Source organism: Microtus pennsylvanicus, chromosome 1, assembly GCF_037038515.1.
Source record: "Microtus pennsylvanicus isolate mMicPen1 chromosome 1, mMicPen1.hap1, whole genome shotgun sequence".
Classification (NCBI taxonomy): domain Eukaryota; kingdom Metazoa; phylum Chordata; class Mammalia; order Rodentia; family Cricetidae; genus Microtus; species Microtus pennsylvanicus.
Genome location: NC_134579.1, coordinates 151,892,073 through 151,903,124, shown reverse-complemented (window position 1 = coordinate 151,903,124; position 11,052 = coordinate 151,892,073). Strand labels below are relative to the sequence as shown.

Sequence of the window (11,052 nt, the reverse complement as noted above, 5' to 3'; positions counted from 1 at the left end):
CCTGGAATCTGGTGTTGTCATGTGGCTCACTCTGGGTGGATCTCTTCTGTGCTTGAGCAGGAACTGTTCCTTGACCAAGGACCTTGCAGACAATAGGGCAGGTTATCTGGATGGTTGTCCTCGGCACAGGGACAGGGACTCTTGGTGGTCCAAGAACCCTGCAGACAAAAGGGTGAACTTGGGTGGAGGGGAGGGTTGTGTAGAACAAAGAAGCCCCTGCAGCAGGATCTGGAGGTGTCCTGCACTCCCCTCCGGCCAGGCAGGTACACAGTCACCCCTCTGGGTGGATAGCCTCAGTTCAGGAGCAGAAACTGTTCCTGGACCAAGGACCTTGCACACAATAGGGCAGGCTTGGGGGAGGCAGGATTGTGTGGAACAAAGAAGCCCCTACAGCAGGAGTTGAAGGTGTCCTGTGCTCCTTTTCCAGACCAAACTCGGACCAGACAGTCCGCCTCACCCCGGGATGGCACCCGCTCACCAGTCTCAGTGGTTGTCCTCAGCACAGGGACAGGGACTTCTGGAGGTCCAAGGACCCTGCAGACAAAAGGCTGGCCTCAGGTCTTAACATTATAACGTGTCTTGTTTAAAATCACTGTGATGATTTTGACTGACATAAGATATGCACATTTGTGGTCTGAAATTGTTACTCTTTGTGAATTAAAACTTCTTTACATGTGAATGTTGGTTTCCTTGGAAAACACATAAAATGTTGAAAATTGTAAGGAACAGAAAAAAACATTTTTGTCTAGAGACTCATTGTAGATCTTAGTACTTATTAAAGTACACTATGTACAAAAGAGAATTGTGCCTTCTGCTAATAGAGCTGGTATGGAGAAATTATGATGGGAAGGACCTGACCTCAACTGGTTCTACAGAACATGGCCAGACTTCCCAAGGAGCACAACCTTACAAGACTCATCACGATCCCCATACTTAGATTGTTTCTTTGCTTTGGTAAGATATGAAGAGTAGGAATAGACACTTGAGTATTTAAGGGACCCTAATCCAAACTAGGTTGGATTCCATATGGAGACCTCAGGGAATCTAGCTGAATTATCAAGTGGGAGAAAGATCTCAGAGGGAAATTTCTTCCAGGTCTGAATGTCTCTATCCATCTCATGATTTTATTCTTCACTCTGAAGAACAGACATCACTTTTGTTGTCCTCTGGGTCAAATATTCACAATGTAGGAGGAGAAAGGTATTTATGGATAATGCTGTGATACCCACAAGTACTCTATGCTAAGAGCTGGGGTCTGGGGGAGAATTGTACTGGGACTCAGCCTTTGATATAGTTGTAGGAATCCTCCCCAAACCCATATCTGGACTTAGCCAGACTCTGTGATTGCCCAACATATGTCTATGATTATTTGCTGTCAGTTCCTGGGGGTCTGCATAAAGAGGGAAGCTTAGATCCTTGGTACAGATAGCTGTCTTGAAGGTAGGAACAAGGCTAAGTTCTACATGGAACACGTGTCAAATGACTATGTGGGGATATATAAGTGTTCTTATAAGGGCCTGTCACAGTAACATCCTAGCTGGTGCTAACAGGTGAGTAACACTTGAACACAGTAACACCTTAGAACTGGTGCTAACAGGTGAGTGCACACTAAGGTGTCCCAGTATGTGCCCTCCCCCCAGAGTTCTACTCTCTGGGGGTACTTCTATCAGAGCCAAACTGCAAGACAATGTGGATAGCTTAAGTTCATTTCACATACTACCTCTTGTGTCATAGGAACCTATCCTTGCTGTGACCTAGGGAGAGTCCATAATAACGCAGTGTAGTTCATTGATGGGATTTGGCAAATTCATTCTGATCCAGGAAGGAAAGCACAACCTTTCATGCGAAGCACAATTAGGTGAATCACGATTAATAAAAACACAGGGTCAGAAGTTGGGGTTCAACCTGAAGATCTGAAAAACAAATTAACCAGCCACTGGCTCTTACCTCAACCTCAGTCTGAAATGGAGATCTTGCCACCCATAATCACAGAATGAGACTGTCTGTTGAGAGCTGTTTCCTCCCGTTTTATAATCCCTTCTAGGGCTGGGGTTAAAGGTGTGCACCATCATCATTAAAGGCATACACCATCCAGTTTCTATGGCAACTAGGGTATCTACTGGGATTAAAGGTGCATATCATTGTGGCTACTGTGATTAAAGGTGTATGTTACCATAATCTGGTCTGTAAGGCTTACTAGTGGGACTGTTTTACTCTCAGATCTTCAGACAGCCCTTATTTATTAAATTACAATTGAAATGCTACTACACTCATGAACCCTGGACTCACAGCAGCATGCAAAGATGTCATTCTAAGCTCATTTTGTTCTGGGCTCTGTGACTGCCAACCACAGTGGAACATTCAGATGCTAAGTCTATTTTAGGAATGTACCCCAGGTGTGGTCAACATCAAACAATCCCCTTGACATCCTTATCTCAGGTAATGACCCTTAATTCATCCTTTCTTGGTATATATTAAGAAACATCTAAGAACATCTCTAGAGAAAGAGTAAGGAAACTATTCAGCCCAACAGAATTTTTTCTCACCAGCATCCCCTGATGCAATGATTTCCCTCCATGACTCACTGGAATTCAGCAGAAGCAGGAGGGTTTGAGGGACACAGAGCTGATGACATGATCAGATATCTGTGCTAGTAGTTAGGTTTCTATTGTTATGATAAAACATCAACTCCTTAAGGAGTACAGAGTGTACTCAGTCTTACAGCTTACAGTCCATCATGAAGAGGAGCAGGCACTCAAGAAGGAAGTAAAGCTGAAGGCAAAGAGGAGCACTGTTTACAGACTTATTTCCAATGGCTTGATTAGCATGTTTTCTTATGTCATTAAGGTCTATTTGCCCAGAGTTAGAAAACTGAAAGTGGTCTGAGCACTCCTTCTTTAATAATCAATATTTAAAATACCCTTACAGTGCTGTCCACAGTTCAATATTATGGAGGAACTTTCTCAGTTAAATTTCCCCTTTCCAGATGACTCTAACTTGTGTCAAGTGAGTTAAACCTACTTAGAAAAGACCCCAAAGATATTCTCTGTCCTTCATTTTCCTTTAGTCTTTCCTTTCTGGAATAAAGGGCCCAATCTTGTGACAGTAGCTGCTCACTAGAGGTTTATGATACACTTGGTTCTCAGACTCAGTCAAGCAATTCTGATCCTTCAGAGTCACAATGATAAGTTTATTAAGGTTTGGTGGGGCTCAGCTGTGATCTTGACAGATGCCCAAGATTCCCAATCTACAAAAGCTTTTTTTTGCATCAGGGTGGCATCTATTTGTAAGTATTTAAGGTCTAAATTGAGATAGAAACAGATAGGTTATAGTCAAGAGCTGGGAGCTCAAATATTCACCTCTCCATGCAGTTCTGGCAGAACACAAGGACTTGTTCCTCACTCCTGAGAATGGTAAGTGATGGCTCTTCTGGGAAATGTGTACAGCAAGGCATGAAATCATTATGGGTTGGTGAAGCCTCATCTGAAGTTGGGAAATTGAGGTAACTAGTCTTTCTTGCTCACCACTTAGAAACAGCAAGAAAATTTCATGTACGATCTGAAAGATGAGATGCCATGAGAATAACATTGTTTTATAGACAAAGAAGAATTTTTCAAAATGTTAGGGACTCAGAGGAATGGTTCAGTACTCATAAGCCCTTTATATAGTATGTTCAAACTATTTGATTTTCTGAGTAAGCTCAGACCATTAAAACATGAAAAATGCATAGCCATAAAAGAATCATACGAGAAGGAAAGTTATAGATAAGAGAGGGGGACAAAGGGCCTAGATTTGATCAAGAAATGGGGAGACTGGGTGAATATTCAGTAATTGGAGGAAGATTTTTCTGTGACCTCACATCTTTGGCCTCTTTATGCAGAACCCACAGTCTTTATTTTATTTTATTTTATTTTTATTGAGAAAAGGAAAAAAATTTCCCCCTCCTCCCACCCTTCTCCCCCTCCTCCCACTACTCCCCCCCTCCCTCTCCAGTCCAAAGAGCAGTCAGGGTTCCCTGCCCTGTGGAAAGTCTTACGTAGTTGAAAATCTTATCCAGATGGTAGTGTCTGCCTTGCATCTAGTGACTCTGGTGATTCTGCTGTTTGAGGCTTTGAACAGCAAGAAAATGAAAAAAAAAAGATGCAACTCAGAGATAAATAAGACAGAACACCAGGTTCCACCCTTGAGCAGATCATGAAAAATAAATCTGCTAATCCCCTACAAGAAAGAAAGAAATGTAAAGAAAACTGGATGTACATTAAGAAATAGTACTCTCAGAAGTTTCAGGGAGAAAATGAGTTCTGGGTGTAGGAAATTCTGAAGACTGATGTCAAGAGCACTTTGGAAGCTCAACTGTGCTCCTTTCCCCACATCTCACTGTTCATATTTGCTCACGTCTTCCTCCTCTATTCCAGCCATGTGTCTTCTGTGTCCTGGGTCCTAAATTCCCTCACTTTCAAATTACATTTTCCCTTACATTGCCAGTGTCAATGTTCTTCATTATGAGTCTTTGCCTTTACCAATAAGAAAGAGAACATAGACCAAACTGCAAAAAAAAATTGAAAAAGCCAGATTCCAGAGTGAATTAAGTGGCATGAAAATGATGCCCCCCAATTCTCTGGCACCTCCAGTATCTTCAGTGTTCATTACTGAATAAGCTGAGGACTCTCAAAGAAAGAGATATTTTGATTGAGGGAGCCATTATGGGACTAGCAAGAAATCAGGCACTAGAGAAATTCTCAGGAATTCACAAGGATGATTCCAGTTAAGACCCTAAGCAACATCCCCATTGTCTCAGTGTGATCGGGGGAGGGGGAGGGAAATGGGAGGCGGTTGCGGGGAGGAGGCAGAAATCCTTAATAAATAAATAAATTTAAAAAAAAGACCCTAAGCAACAGAGGAGAGAGTTCCCAAACTGGCCTTGCCATGTAGTCAGACCAGTGAATATCTTAAATATCACCATAGAACTTTCATCCAGCATCTGATGGAAACTAGTCCCTCTGAATGTGGGTAACAGTTGTATGGCTGGGGCAGAATCTGGGGCCATTGACAGTGGCACTAGGATTTATCCATACTGCTTGTATTGGCTTTTTGGGAACCTATCCTCTTTGAATGGATACCTTGCACAGCCTAGATATAGTAGGGAGGGCCTTGGACCTTCCTCAAAGCAATGTGCCTTATCCTCTCTATGGAGTGGATGAAGAGTGGGGTGGGGGGATAAGTGGAGGGAATTGGAGGAGGGAAGGAAGTGGGAACTGGGATTGGTATGTAAAATGAAAAAAGATTGTTTTCTTTTTTAAAAAAGATATTAAAAATAAATAAAAATAATCTCACTGCCAACAGGTTGTTCAATATTATGCAGAAATACAGAAAAGTAATGTTTTAAGAGCATACTAAATTTAATAAGTGAATGAAATAAAAGCTTAAACATTAAAAAGAATTTCATGTTTGCCTTCAATACAATGACAATAGTGGGTAATAAAGAGGTGTTATTTTTTGCCATGGCTTTTACATATAGCATTTAACAATGTTTGCTGTTTTAAACCACTAGCAAATGAAAAAGAAATCCTGACACACTGCTATTAGCCAGATCTGAAGTCTCTCTATCTGAAGTTTGGTGATGTTAGAACAGCTGTTCTGGAAAAATGCTTCACATTTCATTTTACACTTCCACTCAAAAATGTCATTTAATCAAACACATTCTACACATTCTAACAGTCATTCTCATAATTTCAAGATAAGGGAACATGTGTGGACTTCAGGAGTGATGCAGAGTTGATGGTTGATTTGTAATTTGAAATCTCACTGTTGATTGATGTTTAATACAAAAGCAATTGTTTTGTACATGGCCTTAATATACCTGAATAAAATTATTAATTATTAATAATGCCTTTTCCTCTAAATTTACAAACATGATTTCACTAAAAATATGTCATCAATTCTTTTAGAACCACATAAAATGTATTTTAAACATATTTATACATTCTCTTTATCTCCTTCACAGTTACTTCTCATTCCCCAACCCATTCAGAACTTCTGCATAGATAATCAATTTGCCTGAAATAACACTTTTATACTTTTCTTAGCTTTTGTTTACTGTATTCATTTACAACATATCTCTTGTTTCACAAAAGGTGTACATGATATATTTACTGTTCTTGTCTGATTGTGTTAGCTAAAATTTCAAGTTCTGTGATGAACATGGAGAGAAGAGACACATTGCAATCTTCTTCAAAAGAAATTTCTGTCTCTGCCTGTTAAATATAATATTATCTCCAAATTATCCAAATAAGCTTTAATAAAAAAATAATATTTTTCATTCCAAAGTTGATTTGACAATTTATATGCAATGCCCAAGTCATAATGAAAAATACTGTTCCTTCCATGATCTCTGCAGTTCTTTTCTCTATGCATTCTATGACATATTTATATTGCATTTTTTCTTTTTTTTATTTTTCCATTCAAAAAATTTACACTTCCTCCCCTCCTCCCATTCCCCTCCCACTCCCCTACTCACCCTCCTCCCTCCCCCTCCCTCCTTAAGAGAGGGCAGGGAATCCTGCCCTGTGGGAAGTCCAAGTCCCCCCCACACATTCAGTCCTAGGAAGCTTTGCATCCAAGTAGACAAATAGACTAGGGTCCCAAAAAGTCAATACATGCAGTAGAAACAAGTCCCAGTGCCTTTATCAATGGCTTCTCAGTCAGCCCCCATTTTCAGCCACATTCAGCTCATGGATGTACATTTGTTTTCATGGTTTCTGTGTAGGCAATTGGCATGGAATTAGCGAATTAAATAGGAATTCTGTGTATGACTTATTGAGCAACTGAGAAGGTTTTTCTTTGATAGACGCAGCATTTTATGCTCTCCTTAGTTCACGAGGATTCCCTTTGGACACTTTGGGTTATTGTAGTTTCAGGATGCTCATTCCCGCCTCCTAGTGGACATTAAGTAGTACAGCACCATGAGTGCTGGGCTGAGCTTTCTCCAAGTCTCCCACTCTCACACTCTGAGACATTCCTCTTTCTTAGATAAGCATCTATCGACCTTTGTTCCTCTATAGCTGAATTGTTTACATGCTTGTCATTGCGCTGTAAGATTGGTCATGAATAGCAATCACTTTCAAGGCTTATAATTGCTATACTTTCTCTATTTTAAATGTCTTTTACTGTTTTTGATGGGATCCTTCGAAGTAAACTTTTAAAATTTTTGTATACCTAATAAATAAATAAATATTTTTAAAAAATTTAATTATTTTAAAACTTTTAAAATATATTTAGCATTTAAAAATGTTTTAAAGTTTTTTTGTTTTGTTTTTCGAGACAGGGTTTCTCTGTAGCTTTGGTGCCTGTCCCGGAACTAGCTTTTAGACCAGGCTGGCCTCGAACTCCCAGAGATCCGCCTGCCTCTGACTCCCTAGTGCTGGGATTAAAGGCGTGCACCACCACTGCCTGGCTCTGTTTTTTTTTTAATTTTTTATTTTTTTTAATTGAAAAAAAAATAAGTTTCCACCTCCTCCCAGCCTCCCATTTCCCTCCCCCTCCTCCCACCCTTCTCCCCCTCCCCCCACTCCTCTCCCCATCCCTCTCCAGTCCAAAGAGCAGTCAGGGTTCCCTGCCCTGTGGAAAGTCCAAAGTCCTCCCCACTCCATCCTGGCCTAGGAAGGTGAACATCCAAACTGGCTAGGCTCCCACAAAGCCAGAACATGAAGTAGGATCAAAACCCAGTGCCATTGTCCTTGGCTTCTCATCAGCCCTCATTTTCCGCCATTATTCAGAGAGTCTGGTTTTATCCCATGTTTTTGAGTTCCAGTCCAGCTGGCCTTGGTGAGCTCCCAATAGATCAGTCCCTCTGTCTCAGTGGGTGGGTGCACCCCTAACGGTCCAGACTTCCTTGCTCATGTTCTCCCTCCTTCTGCTCCTCATTGGGACCTTGGGAGCTCAGTCCAGTGCTCCAGTGTGGGTCTCTGTCTCTATCTCCATTCATAGCCAGATGTAGGTTCTATGGTGATATGCAAGATATTCATCAGTATGGCTATAGGATAGGGTCATTTCAGGTTCCCTGTCCTCAGCTGCACCAGGAACTAATTGCGGACATCGCCCTGGGCACCTGGGAGCCCCTCTAGGTCCAAGTCTCCTGCCAACCCTAAGACGGCTCCCTTAATTAAGATATGTGCTTCCCTGCTCCCCTATCCAACCTTCCTTTATCCCAATCATCCCGTTTCCCCAAATCCCCCCATCCTCCCCTTCTGACTTTTCTCTCCCCATCTCCCCTTACCCCTCGCCAACCCCACCCCCAAGATCCCATTTTTTTGCCCGGAAATCTTGTCTACTTCCCATAACCAGGAGGATAGCTATATGTTTTGCTTTGGGTTCACCTTCTTATTTAGCTTCTTTAGGATATCAAATTATAGACTCACTGACCTTTATTTATGGCTAGAACCCAATCATGAGTGAGTACATCCCATGTTCACCTTTTTGGGTCTGGGATACCTCACTCAGGATAGTGTTTTCTATTTCCATCCATTTGCATGCAAAATTCAAGAAGTCATTGTTTTTTACCGCTGAGTAGTACTCTAATGTGTATATATTTCACACTTTCTTAATCCATTCTTCCACTGAAGGACATTTAGGTTGTTTCCAGGTTCTGGCTATTACAAATAATGCTGCTATGAACATAGTTGAACAAATGCCCTTGTCATATGAGCTGGCATCTCTTCGGTATATTCCCAAGAGTGGCATTGCTGGGTCCAGGGGTAGATTGATCCCGAATTTCCCGAGAAACCGCCATACTGCTTTCCAAAGTGGTTGCACAAGTTTGCATTCCCACCAGCAATGGATGAGGGTACCCCTTTCTCCACAACCTCTCCATCAAAGGCTATCATTGGTGTTTTTGATTTTAGCCATTCTGACAGGTGTAAGATGATATCTCAAAGTTGTTTTGATTTCCATTTCCCTGATCACTAAGGAAGTTGAGCATGACCTTAAGTGTCTTTTGGCCATTTGAACTTCTTCTGTTGAGAATTTTCTGTTCAGATCAGTGCCCCATTTTTTATTGGGTTGATTAGCCTTTTACGGTCTAGTTTCTTGAGTTCTTTACATATTTTGGAGATCTGACCTTTGTCTGTTGCGGGGTTGGTGAAGATCTTCTCCCAATCAGTGGGTTGCCTTTTTGTCTTAGTGACAGTGTCCTTTGCTTTACAGAAGCTTCTCAGTTTCAGTAGGTCCCATTTATTCAATGTTGCCCTTAATGTCTGTGATGCTGGGGTTATACCTAGGAAGCGATCTCCTGTGCCCATCTGTTGTAGGGTACTTCCCACTTTCTCTTCTTTCAGGTTCAGTGTGTTCAGATTGACATTGAGGTCTTTGATCCATTTGGACTTGAGTTTGTGCATGGTGATAGATATGGGTCTATTTTCATTCTTCTACAGGTTGACATCAAATTATACCAGCACCATTTGTTGAAGACGCTTTCTTTCTTCCATTGTATACTTTTAGCTCCTTTATTGAAAATGATCATAGGTTTGTGGGTTAAAATTCGGGTCTTCTATATTATTCCATTGGTCGACTTCTCTGTTTTCATGCCAGTACTACACTGTTTTCATCACTGTAGCTCTGTAATAGAGTTTGAAGTCAGGGATAATAATGCCTCCAGAAGTTCCTTTATTGTATAGGATTGTTTTCGCTTTCCTGGGCTTTTTGATTTTCCATATAAAGTGGATTATTGTTCTCTCAAGGGATGTGAAGAATTTTTATGGGACCTTGATGGGGATTGCATTGAATCTATAAATTGCCTTTGGTAGAATTGCCATTTTTAGTATGTTGATCCTCCCAATACAAGAGAAAGAGAGATCCTTCCATTTTCTGGTATCCTCTTCAATTTCTTTCTTCAATGTCTTAAAGTTCTTGTCAAATAGATCTTTCACTTCCTTGGTTAGAGTTACCCCAAAATATTTTATGCTGTTTGTGGCTATCATGAAAGGTGAAGCTTCTCTGATTTTCCTCTCTGCTTCCATATACTTTGTGTATAAGAGGCGACTGATTTTTTGGAATTGATCTTGTATACTGCCACATTACTAAAGCTGTTTATCAACTGTAAAAGTTCTTTGGTGGAGTTTTTGCGGTCGCTTATGTACAGTATCATATCATCTGCAAATAACGAAAGTTTAACCTCTTCCTTTCCAATTCTAATCCCCTTGATGCCTTATGTTGTCTTATTGCTATTGCTAAAACTTCAAGCTTTATATTGAAGAGGTATGGAGAGTGGACAGCCTTGTCGTGTTCCTGATTTTAGTGGGATGGCTTTGAGTTTCTCTCCATTTAGTTTGATGTTAGCTGTCGGTTTGCTGTAAATAGCTTTTATTATATTTAGGTTTTACCCTTGTATCCCTAATCTCTCCAAGACTTTTATCATAAAGGGATGTTGAATTTTGTCAAAAGCTTTTTCAGCATCTAATGAAATGATCATATGGTTTCTTTCTTTCAGTTTTTTTATATGATAGATTACATCGATAGATTTTCGTGTGTTGAACCAGCCCTGCATCTCTGGGATGAAGCCTACTTGATCATGATGGATAATTTGTCTAATGTGTTCTTGGATTTGGTTTGCCTGTATTTTATTGAGGAATTTTGCATTGATGTTCATTAGTGAAACTGGTCTGTAATTCTCTTTCCTGGTTGAGTCTTTGTGCGGTTTTGGTATCAGAGTGACTGTAGCTTCATAAAAGGAATTTGGTAATGACTCTTCTGTTTCTGTATTGTGAAATACATTGAGGAGTATAGGTATTAGGTCTTCTTGGAAGTTCTGGTAGAATTCCGCATTGAAACCATCTCGTCCTGGGCTTTTTTTTGGTAGGGAGGTTTTTGATAAGAGCTTCTAATTCTTCGCAACTAACAAGTCTATTTAGATTGTTCACCTGGTCCTGGTTTAACTTTGGTGTATGATATTTATCTAAAAATGTGTCCATTTCTTTTACATTTTCCAGTTTTGTGGCATACAGGCTTTAGTAGTAAAATCTAATGATTCTCTGAATTTCCTCTGTGTCTGTGGCTATG

At 40.6% G+C, this 11,052-nt stretch overlaps 1 pseudogene; it reads left to right on the top strand.

Annotated features, from left to right (window-relative positions):
• The first annotated feature begins 787 nt into the window (after positions 1-787).
• On the top strand, positions 788-2,453 carry LOC142858470 (leukocyte immunoglobulin-like receptor subfamily B member 4A; annotated as a pseudogene).
• The last annotated feature ends 8,599 nt before the right edge of the window (positions 2,454-11,052 follow it).